This window comes from Humulus lupulus, chromosome 2 (genome assembly GCF_963169125.1).
Source record: "Humulus lupulus chromosome 2, drHumLupu1.1, whole genome shotgun sequence".
Lineage (NCBI taxonomy): Eukaryota > Viridiplantae > Streptophyta > Magnoliopsida > Rosales > Cannabaceae > Humulus > Humulus lupulus.
This window is the reverse complement of record NC_084794.1, coordinates 48,246,161-48,262,404: the sequence shown is the minus strand read 5'-3', so window position 1 is coordinate 48,262,404 and position 16,244 is coordinate 48,246,161.

The following is a 16,244-nucleotide window of genomic DNA, read 5'->3' as shown; positions in this document are numbered from 1 at the left end:
CTTGAATAAAAATAATGGCTTTTTAGGTGAAAATCATTTGAATAATCGTTCAGCAGAGGCTGAAGACTCGTTCACAAGATGCTGGACTATTGAAGGAGTTTGAATGGCTGAAAGGAAATGAATTCAAAAGAGTTTGAATCCATGCTGAAGGAGGCGATATATCGCCCCCTGTAGGCGATATATTGCCTGGGCCAGTATGCCCGAGGCGACCGTGCATCGTTTCGTGTTTTCCGTATCTACGTGCTGCGACATATCGCCCCCTATAGCTGCGATATATCGGCACACGCTGAATATTTAAACACGAAATTACACATTTTTAGCTAAGTTTGAATGGAGTAAACAGCCTTGACTAAGCCCTCAACGTACTCAAAGCTGCTGACTGACCCTATAACATTCAAACTTTTACTCCTTATTAGATTTAATCCTCCAAAATAATTAATCCTTAATTACCATTCATAACATGTGCTTCAAATCCTATTGGTTGATGTCTAAACCTTATAATATAATAAATATGATCCTTAATATCAGTCACTTTAATCAAACCTTAGGTTATACTTAATATTCTTAAACTATAGATTAAACTTAGAAAATCTATAAGTACTACTATGAGTGTCCAAATAATTCCCGGTCTGAACCAAAAATCCACAGTAACAAAGATAATGCTATAAATACTATCATACTACTATCTATCTTAGCTAAGTAAAGTTCTTGGACTCTACAATTCTCCCCTACTAAAAAGAATTTCGTCCTCGAAATTTACTTATCACATAACTCCGGATACCAGCCTTGCATGTCCTCCTCTAACTCCCACGTTGCCTCGCGTTCAGAACTATTGCTCCATAGGACTTTGACTATAGGAAGGCTCTTAGACCGTAACTACTTCATCCCTCTATCTAGGATGCTAACCGGTCATTCCTCGTAACTTAAGTCTTTCTGGAGCGCTATCGTATCCTACTTGAGGACGTGAGATGGATCGGACACATATTTGCGTAACATCGAGATGTGGAAGACGTTGTGACTATCGGCTAGTGCTGGCGGTAGGGCTAGTCTATACGCAACTGTTCCCACTTTGTCCAATATCTAAAAGGACCAAAGAATCAGGGACTAAGCTTGCATTTCTTCCCGAACCGCTTGACACCTTTCATAGGAGATATCTTCAAGAAGACTTGATCTCCAACTTGGAATTCCACATCGCGTCGCTTGGTATCCGCATAGATTTTCTGACGGCTTTGAGCAGCCAGCATACGCTGTCTAATAAGCGTTACTGCTTCTTAAGCTTGTCTAACAGCTTCGAGCCTTAGAAGCTGCCTTTCTCCTACCTCGTCCCAGTGCAAAAGTGATCGGTACCTTCTTCCATATAGCATCTCATAAGGTGCCATTCCGATCGTTGACTGGTAGCTGTTGTTGTACGAGAACTCGATCAGTGGTAAGTACTTGTTCCACGATCCTCCGAAATCAAGTACACATGCGCGTAGCATATCCTCTAAAATATGAATCGTACGCTCGGACTGCCCATCTGTCTGAGGATGGAAAGTTGTACTAAGGCTTAACTTAGTACCCATAGCTCGCTGTAAGTTTCTCCAAAATCTTGACGTAAATACTGATCCCCTATCTGACACTATCGTCTTGGGGATTCCATGCAATCATACAATCTCTTGGATGTAGATGTCTGCGTATTGGTCTGCCGTGCATGAAGTTCTAACAGGCAGAAATGAGCCTACTTGGTTAGTCTATCTATTACTATCCAAGCGGAATCATGCTGCTTATTCGTCTTTGGCAGACCCGTCACGAAGTCCATGGCTATATCGTCCCACTTCCATTCCGGTATGCTAAGCGATTGCAATAATCCTGGAGGCCGCTGATGCTCGGCTTTCACTTGCTGGCATACCAGACACTTAGATACATACTCCGCTATGTCCTTCTTCATCCCTGGCCACCAATAGACTGCCTTGATGCCATGAGTCATCTTGGTAGACCCTGGATGAACTGAGTACGGAGTATTGTGCGCTTCTTCTAGGATTGTCTTCTTAATACTTTGATCGTCTGGCACGCATACCCGATCCTTATATCTCAATAATCCTTGACTGGATATTGAGAAATCTGTAGTCTTGCCTTCTCTGACTGCATCCGTGTGTGCTGCTAGTGATTCATCACGTCTCTGACGATTTCGTATGTCCTCTAGCAGATTTGATTGGATAGACAAGTTAGCCAGCTTGCCTACAACCATTTCGATTCCGGCACTGATTAGCTCCTGCTGTAACGGCTTTTTTTTCTATTCCGGATAAGGCTGCTAAGTTCCCATAACTTTTTCGGCTAAGTGCATCGGCAACTACATTCGCTTTCCCTGGGTGGTAAAGGATTTCGCAGTAGTAATCCTTGACTAATTCTAACCACCTGCGCTGCCTCATGTTGAGCTCCTTCTGCGTAAAGAAGTATTTTTTTTTTTAAACTTTTGTGGCCCGTATAAATCTCGCACCGTTCTCCGTAAAGATAATGGCGCCAGATTTTTAATGCAACGACCACCGCTGCCAACTCCATATCGTGAGTTGGATAGCGTTGTTCATACTCCTTCAACTGACGTGAGGCGTAGGCTATCACTTTGTCGTTTTTGCATCAACACGCTTCCCAATCCTAGCTTTGATGCATCGCATTAGACAACGAACTTATCATCGGGTGTTGGTACACTAAGTACTGGTGTTGAGCAAGGCTTATCTTTAAGTAACTGGGAGCTTTCTTCACACTTATCGTTCCAGTTAAACTTTTGTTGCTTCCGGGTCAGGTTGGTGTGTGGAGTGGCTATCTTAGAAAAAGCCCTCTACAACTTTCTATAGTAACCTGCTAGCCCTAAGAAGCTTCTTATTTCTGACGCGTTCTTTGCTCTAGGCCAATCCTTCACGGCCTCTACCTTCGATGGATCTACTGCAACTCCGTCTTTTGATATGATGTGCCCGAGGAACGCCACTTGTGAAAGCCAAAACTCGCATTTCTTGAACTTGGCGTAAAGTTTATGCTCCTTCAATCGCGTCAAAATAATCCTTAAATGTTCCTCGTGCTCTACTTCATCCTTGGAGTATACTAAGATATCGTCGATGAATACAACAACAAATTTATCTAAGTAATCCTTGAAGATTATATTCATTAAGTCCATAACGCGGCTGGTGTGTTAGCAAGACCAAAAGACATTACCAACTCGTAATGTCCATAACGAGTCCTAAAGGCTATCTTAGGAATATCTTCTCCTTTTACCTTGAGCTGATGATACCCGGACCTTAAATCGATCTTAGAAAATACAGTCGCGCCTCGGAGTTGATCGAACAAATCGTCAATCCGAGGTAGCGGGTACTTGTTCTTAATCGTTACTTTGTTCAGCTCACGGTAGTCTATGCACATTCGCATACTTCTGTCCTTCTTTTTCACGAATAGTACCGGAGCTCCCCATGGTGAATGGCTTGGCCTAATGAAACCCAAGTCTAGGAGTTCTTGTAGCTGCGTCTTTAACTCCTTGAGTTCCGTAGGTGCCATCCAGTATGGTGCCTTAGAGATAGGCTCGGTGCCTGGTACTAATTCTATCGTGAAGTCTATTTCTCGATTTGGCGGCAATCCTGGCAAGTCATCGGGAAAAGCTTCTGGAAATTCTTGTATAACTCGAACATCTCCATCCTTAAGTGGCGTCTCCCTTTCCACGTTTGTGATGCTGGCTAAGAACGCTTGACATCCTTTTTCTATCCTTTGTTGAGCTTTGAGAGATGGCACTAACGGTGTGCGTAGTCCTGAAGCTTGTCCCATGAAGCATCGTCTCTGGCCGTCAGGAGTCTCGAACATCACCTTCTTGCGTTTGCTGTCGATCGTTGCGCCATGCCGTGCTAGCCGATCCATGCCTAGTATTACATCGAAGTCCTTGATCACTAGCTCTATCAGGTCTCCTTCTAGTTCTATGTCCTCAATCTTGATCGGTACGCCTCGTACTATTCGTGATGATAGAACTACTTTGCCCGAAGGCAACTCGGTTACAAACCTAGTTCTAAATCTTTCACTAGGTTTGTCTAGTTTTTCTATCATTCCTAACGAGATCTACGAGTATACAGCTACCAATCAAGCGATACTAGAACATATACTATCGAGGGCCTTGTTACTAGCATGGGTTCCTCCTTGGGTCAATGCAAAGACTTTGGTCTGGAACCATCGTTTAATCCTTCTTCTCCTCGCTAACATTCATCAGAATCCTTTCTACTTCGATTGCCGTTTCTAGAACATTGGCATGGGTAGTGGTTCCCAGGTTTGCTAACTTAACCCCTAATTCCATCTTTGGTCTAAGTCCTCTGACGAACTTGGTCAACCTCGTAAAGTCGGTTGGGACCAACTCTGGTGCAAACTTGACTAATCTGTTGAACTGACGAGCATATTCTTCTACCATTAGCAATGACTGCCGAGGTGTCATACTTCTTGTGGAACGGCTCCACAAATCTTGTCCATATCATGGTGGTGACATCGTTAGTCTGCTGAACTAAGTCCCACCATATTCTGGCATCCTTCCTGAGTAATGACGAGACGCAGGATATGCGGTCCGTATTACTGAGGTTCATGTGCGTAAGAATTGGCTCCACATTCCTTAGCCACTCTTCTGCCTCAAAGGGGTCTATAGTCCCTTCGAAGTTTGGAGCGTGCTGCTTGCGGAATCTTTCATACACTGACTCCATATTCGGTACTAGATGTGGTGCGTAGTTCGTCACTGACCATCCCCCATATGGACCAACTTGTTGGGGTGCTAGGGCCATTTGTTGTAGCTGCGGCTGCAGTTGCGGCGGAGGCTGAGGCTGAGTCTGCGCCTGTTGACGTTGTTGTTGCAAGAGTTTCTCGACTTGTTGTCCCCATCTAGCAATTTCTGCGGTGTTGTCAGCTGGCGATGTCGGCGCGTTGCGGCTAGTAGTAGCACGCACTCCTCTTCTGCGAACTGGAGGGCATCATTGGTCGTTGGAACAACGTTGGAGGCGTTTCCGTTGGTGCGTGCAGATCTTCAGAGCGACATCTTCACCAAAAGTTCTAACAGTCGAGAACTTGTTAGAACTTACCCTAATAGGCTCTAAGGCAAAAACTTATTCTAAAACAAACATATCTCGGATCTATTTATTATGACTTCTTATGAAAAATTATATAGGTCTTTATTTATTATTAGAGTGGGTTTCTATACTTAGAAAAACAAGTCATCTTTATTTTCTAAGTGTGTTTCTAATCATCCTATATGACTTAATTCTCAGGCTCGAAACTTATCTTTGTTCCAAAGTTAACCATATTGAGGGAGGGCTGGGATCAGTAAAATCGTTCCCACTACTAAGGCCCCCTAACTCTCAATAAGGAAACTTGGTTCATTGATTTGTATCCACCCTCACTGAACTTGGTCATTATTCATTTTATTTATTACTTATTATGATTGCGAAAATAAAATCAAGCTCATACATGATAAAATAACATGAAATTAATTTGAAAGAAATTTTTTTCACTTATTACAATCATAAAATAAAGAAATAAACAAAACAAACAATGAAAAACTAGCTATTCTTAAAAATCGGGATCTTCTACATCCGATCCTTCATCTAGCATATCATCATCTATTTCCTTATAATCATCATTGTCTTGAGCCTCAAAATTTCCTCGGGGAAGATTCAAGAAGATCCTATGTTGTTGCTCATTAGTGAATTGAAACTCTAAATCATAGGTGAACTTAAGTATGAGAGAATAATATCTTAGGGCTGCTTGTAAGTCATCATCATTATTTATATTCTCCCATATTTCTTCTAAAGTTAAAATTGCTGAAGGAAAATCTTTTAAAAACCTAATTACTAGGACATATTGTTCTGCAGCTCTCATCATGATTTGCTTAGACTCTTGGAGGTGACCTATCTCTTTGTGGAACAAGATCAATCTTTGAGTGATCCTTTCTAGTGCTCCTACGGTGTTTCTTGGCTCCCTTATTCTTTTTAAAGCCTTAATGGCTCGGATATCCTCATTGCTTAAAGCTCCGTTCATTCTTAACTGAAAACATAAACACTAAAAGTGTTAGCTATACACATAAGTAACATAACTAGTAACTTAAACACTTACTTGGCGGTCCGATTCGGAGCTTTGAGCGTGTGTATCGAGGAGAACTTCATGCAAAAGAATCGTGGCTCTGATACCAACTGTAACGACCCACTAGTCTAGACTACTTGGACCATTAACGAATCTATACATAAAACTTACATTTTTGCGGAAATACCATAATTTTATTGAAAACTTATGGAAACAAAGGTTACTTTCATAAGTTAAGTAGGATATGGGTACCCATTGTCTTTAAAACAAAAAATAACTTAAAGTAAAAAAAAAGGTTACATAGAAGATGCGGAAAATACATTTAAAACCATAAAAAACATAAACAAGACTACATCCTCGAATCGAATAACGCTCGGCCCCTTGACTCCATTCACCATCGATACACATCCTCTAAGCGTCACGAATCTTTCCGCCTCTAAAGCTTATTTCCTGCACATAAACAGAAAGGAATGAGCCTAATGCCCAGCAAGGAAAATCTAACACATAGTCATAAACATAAACTTCATAATGAACGTAAAGACATATCATAACACATAATTCACTTATTATAATGGCCATTATTACTTGGGGTCCCATAGACTAAACAAGCATATGCCCATGGGAGTAGTGGGGTCCTACTAGCTAAGTAGGTCATATGCCCATAACCCATTTGGGGTCTTGTTAGTCATATGGGTCATATGCCCAAGCCTACAAACATACACATATACATATCATAACACTTTTAATAACATAAAACATATAGATAACATAAGCACATAACATATTGATTCTAGCCTATTTTCCTTACCAAAGTTACCGAGATTATGGACTGAGTTGGGACTGTTGGAACACTCCTAAAACCATAAGAAAGAGTAAGTCTAAAGAAAGGAGATGAAATGAAAGAGATGGAAAGACTAAACCATAGAAAACATACTTACCGACTTATATGCTTAAAAGCTTGGATTCCCTAACCAAAATAAGAATAAGGTTAGGGGACTGAGTAGAAGGTTTTGAGAAAGGAAATAACATAAAATACAGAAAGGAACTAGAGTTTTGGGTTTACCTCAAAGATTGCAAGATCACTCTAACCTTCACCGAAATACTATAGAACTCACTTCCCAAAGTGTTTGATAAGCTTATGATGTTTAAGCTTATAGTTTTTCCCCAACCAAGTGTTTACACTCTCACACTCACTTAACACTAGCAGCTTCTGAACTTAGAGCAAATGGTGAATAATGGCTGGGTACTAGGTCCTATTTATAGAGTTTGGGAATGAAAATATCTTGGTTGGGGAAAAACTATAAGCTTAAACATCATAAGCTTATCAAAAACTTTGGGAAGTGAGTTCTATAGTATTTCGGTGAAGGTTAGAGTGATCTTGCAATCTTTGAGGTAAACCCAAAACTCTAGTTCCTTTCTGTATTTTATGTTATTTCCTTTCTCAAAACCTTCTACTCAGTCCCCTAACCTTATTCTTATTTTGGTTAGGGAATCCAAGCTTTTAAGCATATAAGTCGGTAAGTATGTTTTCTATGGTTTAGTCTTTCCATCTCTTTCATTTCATCTCCTTTCTTTAGACTTACTCTTTCTTATGGTTTTAGGAGTGTTCCAACAGTCCCAACTCAGTCCATAATCTCGGTAACTTTGGTAAGGAAAATAGGCTAGAATCAATATGTTATGTGCTTATGTTATCTATATGTTTTATGTTATTAAAAGTGTTATGATATGTATATGTGTATGTTTGTAGGCTTGGGCATATGACCCATATGACTAACAAGACCCCAAATGGGTTATGGGCATATGACCTACTTAGCTAGTAGGACCCCACTACTCCCATGGGCATATGCTTGTTTAGTCTATGGGACCCCAAGTAATAATGGCCATTATAATAAGTGAATTATGTGTTATGATATGTCTTTACGTTTATTATGAAGTTTATGTTTATGACTATGTGTTAGATTTTCCTTGCTGGGCATTAGGCTCATTCCTTTCTGTTTATGTGCAGGAAATAAGCTTTAGAGGCGGAAAGATTCGTGACGCTTAGAGGATGTGTATCGATGGTGAATGGAGTCAAGGGGCCGAGCGTTATTCGATTCGAGGATGTATTCTTGTTTATGTTTTTTATGGTTTTAAATGTATTTTCCGCATCTTCTATGTAACCTTTTTTTTTACTTTAAGTTATTTTTTGTTTTAAAGACAATGGGTACCCATATCCTACTTAACTTATGAAAGTAACCTTTGTTTCCATAAGTTTTCAATAAAATTATGGTATTTCCGCAAAAATGTAAGTTTTATGTATAGATTCGTTAATGGTCCAAGTAGTCTAGATTAGTGGGTCGTTACAAATATTGTATACGACACCCTTAGTCCATTTATCACATGTCCCATGGCATAATATCATCTATGACATTATTCAGATATCGGGAGCACTTAGTCCCATCACAAACACATAACCGGGTGCAGTATTCTTAACCTTTAGATTTGCTAGCTTTGTTCCCTTTGATCCTCAACCACGATCCCTCTTGAGCCCTAGCGTACACCTAGTCACAGCCATAGATTAGATTCATCACCAAACTTCAAGGCCAAAACCTAGCCTCGAGACCAATCTCGAGCCCTTGAGAATCCCCAATTCCATCAAACAGGGTGGTGGAATCGAACCCCGAACCCCCGGACAAAAACCCTTGAAAATAACTCAAAAACCCCTTTTTGGAAATAGGGTAGCGCTACAGCGCTCTAAGAAGGGTGCTACAGCACTACAAACAGAGCCCAAAATTGTCCCAGGGTATATGGCCTAGTGCTACAGCGCCCAAAGGCTAGCGATGTAGCGCTAGTCACAGAACAACAAATGCTGTTTTTCCCTCCTTCGATTTTCCCTGAGCAAAACCTTACCAAAACTTCTCCCAACTTCTACCAAACTCAGAATCAAGCTTCTCAACATGTCTAACTCATCCCAAGCATCCCAACCACACAAAAATTAAGCATATGCACCCTTAATCCAAGATTTCACCATAGCTGAACCTAAAACTCATAAACTCAGCAAAACCACAGAAATCACAAAGCTTGAAACTAAAGTTCCTTACCTCTGATGGATGAACTTAGCTTAAGTTATCTCCCACTCTTGCTTAGCCTTCACCTCATCAAATCCCCAGCTTCAACTCCCTAAGATTCCCACAGAATCTTGCTTAGAAAAACTAGCTCAACACCAACACCAAAAAACTGAATATTAACCTCAAAGTCTTACCTCAAGTGGATGGTTTTCTCTGCCAATTCCTCAAGCTAAGACAAGGAGCCCAACCACTAGCTCTTGCCCAAACTCCTCCTGAGTTTTTGCTCCAAAAGACCCCTAGAAATAGTGAGGAAATCCCAAACCGACCGTGGAAATGCCCTATTTTTCTTTCCCTTCCTTTTTCTTTCTTTTATTTCCTTCAGAATTTCCAGCCATTTCTACACTTTCCACTAAGGCATGAAGCCTCAATAATACCTATCCTTTATAAGCCAAATGACCACAATACGCTCCCATAGTTCCCTAAGCCTTTTAATCCACCCAGGGGCATTTTGGTCATTTCACCCAATTCCCGCTAATTCCTCGAGTGTCTCTAATATTTTCCGCTTACTTCCTGAAACCTAACCAATCACCAATTATGTTCCTCAATGTCAAAATTGACCCCAATATATTCTCTAAATTTGAGAAATACCCCCAGGCTCGCCCCGAGCCAGGTATAGATCCCCGCCATGACTTTTTCGCTAAACTGCTCACTAGGATCGCCTCGAATCATAGATTACAAATATATCCACATAATAATGTGGTCTCAACAATTTATCACATTTATATACAATTATGCCCTCAACGAGCGAAAATTACGATTATGCCCGTCTAACCTAATCAGGGCCTACATGCATACTAATCATGCATCTCAGATATTCAAATAGTCATATAACATACTTTTAATCATTAAATCACATATATTCCAATTATGCCCTCCCGACACACTAATCAAGGCCCTTAAGCCTTATTAGTAAATTTGGGTTGTGACAACGGCTGCCAGCACCAGGTCTTGAGTGGGATAGTTCTTCTCGTAATTTTTTAGCTGTTGAGAAGCATAAGAAATAAATTTTTCGTATTGCATTAGCAGTGCTCCCAACCCTCAGCCTGAGGCATCGCTATAAATAGTATATCCCTCTGTGCCATTAGGGATTTCCAGCACTGGGGCAGTCGTCAATCTTGTTTTCAGTTCCTGAAAACTCTTCTCACACTTATCAGTCCATTCATATTTGATGTTTTTGCGAGTGAGGGCAGTCATTGGTGTGGCTATTTTGGAAAATCCTCCCACAAATCACCGGTAATATCCCGCTAACCCAAGAAAACTTCTAACCTCATGAGCATTTTTCAGACGTTTCCACTGCTTAACAACTTCTATTTTGGCGGGATCTTTTGAAATTCCGTCTCTCGACACTATGTGCCTCAGAAAACTTACTTTCTCTAACTAGAATTTGCACTTCGAAAACTTAGCATAAAGCTTTTTGTCTCGTAGAAGCTGGAGGACCAGTTCTAGATGTGTTGCATGCTCTTCCTGACTTTTGAGTATATTAGAATATCGCCAATGAACACGACGATGAACTTATCCAAATACTCACAAAATACGCGATTCATGAGATCCATGAATGCTGCATGCGCATTGGTTAGTCCAAAAGACATCACTAAGAACTCATAGTGACCATAGCGCGTTCTGAAGGCCGTCTTTGGTATATCTGTCTCCTTAACCTTGAGATTATCATAGCCTGATCGCATGTCTATTTTGGAAAATACTGATGCTCCTTGTAGTTGATCGAAAAGATCATCATTACTCCATAATGGATATCGGTTCTTGATTGTCACTTTGTTCAGCTCCTGATAGTTCATGCACATTCTCATGGAGCTGTATTTCTTCTTCACGAATAAGATCGGGGCTCCCCACAGACAATGGCTTGGCCTTATGAAATTCTTGTTCAGTAACTCTTGCAGTTGCAACTACAACTCCTTGAGTTCAGCTGGCGCCATTCTGTAAGGAGTGTTTGAGATCGGCGCAATTCCTAGAAATAACTCTATCTCAAACACGATATGTCGATCTGGTGGAATCCCTGGGAGATCTTCAGGAAATACGTCGGGAAACTTGCACACAATTGGTACATCAGATGGTAGTTGACTCTTCTCTTTATACTTATCCACTATGTTTGCCAAAAAATCGATGCATCCATCACTCAACATTTTTCTCGCCTTCATCGCAGAAATTAGGGGACACTTCTTTTCTCTTGACATACCCTTGAACTTGAATGGTTCTTCTCCTGCTGGGGTGAAGACCATTTTTCTGCGCTTGCAATTGATAACGACTCCATATCTGGTTAACCAATCCATCGCAAATATGATGTCGTATTCATGTAGGTCCAAGACTAACAGATCCACTGTCAGCTCACGACCTTCAACCTAAACTGGTACGACTCTACACCATGTCTGCACCAACATATCCTCTCCCGAAGGCAAGGATACCCCACAAATAACAGGCATAGGCTCAGGACTTCTATTTAGTTTTTCCACAAAGGATGCAGATACAAAAGAATACGATGCACCAGTATCCATTTATATATATGTCGAGGTTCGGGCGATAGAGATTTGACCTGACACCAAATCAGATGGTCTAGCTACTTTGTTGCTTTGCGTAAGCGCATAAGCTTGAGGAGGAGCTCCAATTTGTTTCTGTTGGTCATTTCCATTGCCCTTGGCTGGCATTCAGATATCTTTAGCAAAGTGCCCTGGCTTTCCATAATTAAAACATACCCCCACACTCGTGTCTTGGCTGTTTGTTGGGACTAGCCATTGCCATATTGGGAGGTCCCCCTTTTCTTTTGTTATTTCCCCCAAAAATCGGTCTTGTGCCTCTTGGATTGTTTGTTCGCCCCGAACTCTGGCCGAACCTCGGGTTGAACTTTCCCCGTGGGTCATTCTGATTAGCCTGAAACTGTCCAGGGTTGTTGGGAGTGTACCTCCTATCTTTGCTCTTCTGTGGTTCTAGCTTGTCTAACATGGCTCAAGACTCTTGGCGAAGAGCCCATTTCACAACTTTGGCATACATCTCCAGGCCAGTTCTACCAGTGTCTACACACCTGGCTATGTCTCTGCGTAGGCCCTTCATAAAACTCCAGGTCTTATTCTCTTCAGTGTTCACCTGGTTCTTTGCGAACCTAGACAGCTGGTCAAATTTACGAACGTAGTCCTGCACACTCAACGTTCACTGCTTCATATTAGTGAACTCATTCACTTTGTGCTCGATCACTGCCTTACTAAAGTACTTGCCATTGAACAAGGTGAAGAACTCTAGCCATTCCATCTCGGAAATGTTATGCCCTTTCTTGGCTGTGTCCCACCAGATACAGGCATCTTTTCTCAGCTCATAGGTCGCACAAACTACCTTCTCTTTCTCAGTATTTCCAATGAAGTCGAAGATTCTTTCCAAAATACTGATCCATTCTTCTAACATTGATGGGTCACTGCTCCGCTCGAATATGGGTGGATTCTGGTTGCTGAACCTTTCTGATATAGGTTTCGTTTGGGTAGATCTTGGTGCTTCTACTAGCAGTACCGGTTGCTCAATGACAACCTATAGGCTAGGGTTTTGTTCTTCATTGTTTTCAGGTGGTATTTTTTTTGTTCTGAGCATTATTGGGTGGCATGGGGAGTCATCCCAAATGGTGTTAAACCTTTCAGCTTGGAGGGTATCAACATCCTCCTATGTATTTTGCCCTCTTTCAATTTGGGCTTCATGCGTCTCCACTAGCCTTTGTAGATTATTCATCTGCTTGGCTATCTCGTGAACTCTAGCAGCTTGGTTTGGAGCTCTTACGGTAGGTGCCTTCTGAGCTCTAGTAGTAGGCGCATCCTAACCTCAGCCAGCAACACCCCTTCCTCTTTTAGCTTTTGTCCTTGCCATTTTTTTTATTTAAAATAAAAAAGATCCTAAGCGCTTAGGGATGAGAAGTAAATACCAATGCATATTACCTTTTGTCTTTTTTAATAGTCGCCATAAAGTCAAAGAACCTCTATATGAGTTGCTAGATTTGGTTCTGGCTGTACTCTTTGTCCTCGGCCTCAACCCCTTCCTTTGCCTCTGCCATGACCTACATCTTGGTCAACAGCCACTCTCTCAGCTGGGTCTGGTTGATTAACAACTCGACTTCCCCTGGCTCGAGTGTTAGGCACCATCGCAAGTCTTTATACCACAATGTATAGTAGGGAAGAATACTAACCTAGCAATATAAATTATAATAACAGATCATGCCATAGGATTTTAGTTAGCAGGATGAAAATCCAAAAAGAGAACCCTAACTACACGTTGGGTTTCTACATCTGCCTACTACAACTACAACAAAGTCCTACAACCTAGTAGGTTTGAAAGGTCTATACAAAAAGTATCAACAAGACTCTCACAGCATAACCTAATCTAGGTTATCCATCAAGACATCCAGCTTTATGTCATTATCCTCGTTCGACTGCTTAGGATCCTCCCCTAGCTCCACCGAAGACTTCCATCATGTATTGCACACATTGCCAAACAACATGCCGATGTCGTTGATTGTACTCGAAGCGTCGAGGAAACTAATCGTTATAGAGTCTTTAATGATCGATCCTAGACATAAGAATCATGGGTAGGTTTCATATCACAAGGTCATCTATCTCAGGTACATTGACCATAACCTACAATTTATAGAATTGAGGTAAATAAAAGAAAGCAAAGGAAACATATATGAAAAGACAGTACTTACAGTGAGTACTGGTCTATCACTACGAAATGTACATGAGGGTTGTCTATAGAGCTGACTCAACTCGAGCTCTGATACCAACTGTAACGTCCAGGATTGTTTAGACTCGATAATGCAGAAATATAAATGTTTTCATTTAACCAAATGTCTCCAAAACCCATATAAAAAAAAACTTTTTAAAAGTTGTATCGCCATAATTAACATTTAATACAAACATATTTTATAAAGAGTAGAGTGAGCCTAGTATAGGAAAATAACACAACATTTCCAAAAATAAAACGGCTTCCCAAAAGGTCGGTCCACATGTACATTTGCAAGGTAGACTCCAACGCTCACTACTCTGCCTTCCCCTTTTTCTTACCTGCAACAGGAAACAACTAGGTAAGCAAAAATGCTTAGTAAGTTCAACTTTAAAACAAAAGCATGAAAAGAATTAGGGTTCTGGATCCATCCGAACCCTACACACTCAATTTCAAGAACGTAAAAGCGTACTGGCAAACTTATGGTCATGCTTGATAACCAATGACAAATTATTTCATATAAACAGATAAATTCCTGCACTCATAAAATCCTAGAACCAACAGATATATTATATCACAACTATTTCTTATCAACAAATAAATACCCGCACTTAGAAAATCCCAGAGCAAGCAGATATAATATATCACAATATAATTTGAGACCAACGCTCGACAACTTCCAAAAATTTAGGCATAACAAGCCCTCCAGCATACATGCTAATTTGTAAGAGGGAACCGAGTCTCAACACTAAGATCTAGCCAATAAATATCCCCATCAAGGGTAACTGTCGTGTTACCTAGGGCATCGCTACTTATCCAAGAGTAAATCCCTCACAAGGGTAAACATAAAGTTACATAGGGCATCACTACTTATCCAAGAGTGTAATCGAAGTTACATAGTTTTACAAGGACTTCTATGTTAATCAGTGGTGTTGGTGAGATGTTGCCCCTAGGGTGTTGAGCCTCTCTCAAACTTGGCAACCCCTAGTATCTCTAGGCATTGTCACTGATTGGCCAATATTCACGACTGCTATCCGGGAATAACTTATCAGAGCACTTGCTCGGGTTCTAACCGTTCACTAATTAAGTAAGCGTCAGGGCCCCTAGGTCCCATTCATTTTGATGCCCCTAGGTTTAACCAGCAATCCTCACCTCTTGGCCACTCGTCGCGGTAATGAACTAAACATAATAAAATCAAGCAGTGTGATGGGGATTAGTCGTCTAGGATATGACAGATATCTATCGTTCATATTTTCTAAATTAGCACTCACTTGACTAACATCTCTATGCAACTTTCTACGACAGTGTATATATGTGCATGTGTCCCTATACTAACATACAATACAATAGTTGTTTCATGTTGCAGCCACACAATATAAGTTGACTTACATGGAGTCCTTAGCTCTCAGCAAGACTTCACCCTCCAATGTATAGTCCAGTTATGCTTAGCCAATACTGTAATTATCCATACAGTATACTCGGATTAATTATGGCACTCATAATTCATTATTATTATTTTTGGCAGTTTGGTCATTTTTAATAAAAATCATTTGTAAGGTTAATGATCCTTATTTGGTTTTAAACCCATTAAGGAAATTCATCCAAAAATATTTGAGGCTAAACCATAAGTCTCGGGGAGACCTATTTTACGGTCTCGATACCTAGGCTCGAGTATCACAATAGTATTTTCCCACAATCTACTAAAAAATCTTGTTCTTCAAACGCATCTCTATTCACCCGTACATTCAACAAGTCAGTTAAATATATGGAAGATTTTAGCCAGTATTATATCCAAAAAATACTAATTAATTCCTTAATTATTTTTAAAGAAAATAAACTCTTAATTCTCCTTTTATTTTTCTTAAGGTTTTAATCTCTAAAAATCGTTTTAAGAAAATTGCCTAATTTGCCTTAATTAGGAAAACCGTTAAAAAATTGTTTTAGGGTTTCCGACAAAACCCTTGGGGTTTTTGGTCCCTATTTTCAAAAATCAACACACAAGCATCATAAAAATTTGAAAACGAGTACCATAACCTTATTACATCACCAATAAGAAACTTTAAGCATCAACTATACAAAATAATGCTTAAAACTAAAAACCATACAATAACAACAATAAAATTAAACTTTTTACCTCTTGTTGTTCTTGCTTAAGGTTTGGATCTTCCTATTAGCTTTGGCTCCTTAAAAACCCTTTCAACACCTTAACCAACTCCCCCAACAACATGTATAACCAGCTATTGAAAAATCTATTGTTAATACTTTACAAGAGTCTAGATTTTAGACTACTCTAAAATATCCTAAAACACTTGAGTATTTTTACTATCCATTTGCCATTATCCCTAGTATTTAAAATGAGATTTAAAA